Source organism: Pundamilia nyererei, unplaced genomic scaffold (genome assembly GCF_000239375.1).
Source record: "Pundamilia nyererei isolate P.nyererei 1_Seehausen unplaced genomic scaffold, PunNye1.0 scaffold00851, whole genome shotgun sequence".
In the NCBI taxonomy this organism is placed as follows: domain Eukaryota; kingdom Metazoa; phylum Chordata; class Actinopteri; order Cichliformes; family Cichlidae; genus Pundamilia; species Pundamilia nyererei.
The window spans coordinates 10,867-12,239 of NW_005188252.1; the positions used below are offsets into that span (position 1 = coordinate 10,867).

The 1,373-nt window shown below is 43.3% G+C and overlaps 1 long non-coding RNA gene across 1 annotated transcript in view; it reads left to right on the forward strand.

Moving 5' to 3' along the window:
* LOC102195488 (uncharacterized) overlaps positions 1–1,329 on the forward strand; it is a 4,952-nt gene extending 3,623 nt beyond the window's left edge. The window contains exon 4 of the long non-coding RNA XR_312480.1: positions 1,220–1,329. This is a non-coding gene — a long non-coding RNA (uncharacterized LOC102195488). The remainder of the gene's footprint in view (positions 1–1,219) is intronic.
* The last annotated feature ends 44 nt before the right edge of the window (positions 1,330–1,373 follow it).

The following is a 1,373-nucleotide window of genomic DNA, read 5'->3' on the forward strand; positions in this document are numbered from 1 at the left end:
TGATTGTATTGATGCAACTTGAAATGCTCCCAAAAATGGCTCTACAGCATGTAAAAATATAATATAAGCTCTGGCGGACTTGGTTCTATGGTAGGTGTTAAAAGGGTTAAAGGCAGGTCATGAAAATATTGTCGGTCCATGGTGCAAAAAAGGTTGGGGACCGCTGCTCTTAATTGTTGTGACAGGTGTTCGAAATGCAGAGAGGTGCACTTGATTTGCCACACGGAGCAGCGCAAGAGTAAAGCACGAGGGAGGGGCTAATAATTGGCTCAGTCGTCTTTAATGATCGTTGAAAGCCCAGATCGTAATCGAGATTAAAATTCGATTAATTGAGCAGCCCTATATTGAAGTGTGGAATGAAATGGGCTGGTTACGTTAAATCATCCCAGGATGTGGGTTAAATGTGTCTCTCCTCTTGGAGTCTCAGACTGAAGTCGATGAAGCAGAGATCAGGACCCTCATAATCTTTGAATGCATTTCCACAGGTCTATAAAATCAGGCATCCAGTCATGCAGTTACAAACCTTTGTGAAAAATGGCTCAGCTCACTGAATTCAAGTGTAGTGTTATAACAGATGCCACCACTGGAATAAGTTCAGAGAGCACAGGGGAAGAAGCTGTTTGTGAATGCAACGCCTCAGATGAAGCTGCCAATGTTACAACAATTGCCAGTGAATGATGAATATTTCAAGAAGCTCTATCAAGCCTGTTAGAGGAGGCTTCCTCATCCAACTGTTCACATCCTCCTTTCTTGCAGTACACTTGTAAAACAAACACTGTAAACAGATAATACACCCGGCTTATCTATGCTGTGACACCTGCCATTATGAATAAACTGTGTGTAAAAGAATATAACTTAATGAAGCGGGGAAGATAAACATCAGTGCTGCATTTATGCCGCCTCTCACACAGCGTGTCAGTGCATCATGACCCAGTGTCCTGCACCGGGAAGCTCTTGTAGGAGTCTTCTTAATCATAATCTACAAGGCCGGAAAAAGTTTCCTGTGCTTCAGAAAGTGGAGCATCAAAGGCGTCAAGCCGCCTGTTAAATTCCTCTACCCTTTATCATTCCTGGCAGTCTGCAATTAGGGGGGTAGAAACGTTATCTATGCATAGAAAGCCAGGGATTGTAAAAGAAACCAAAAGAGGACTGACTGTTGTTCTTGTTCCTGAAGGTGGTTCTTTGTGCCTCTGATGGTGTGTTTGTGTTGATGCTGCAGAATCAGGCCAAGGTCTCTCTAATATTGCTGAACATCAGGCTGTTAACTGCAGAGCATCAGACCTTATCTGTGATCCTCCCGACGGTTTCTCTCCTAACTCTTGGTTAGAGCTGGGCGATAGAACGATAACGATATGTATCGCGATATAACTTTT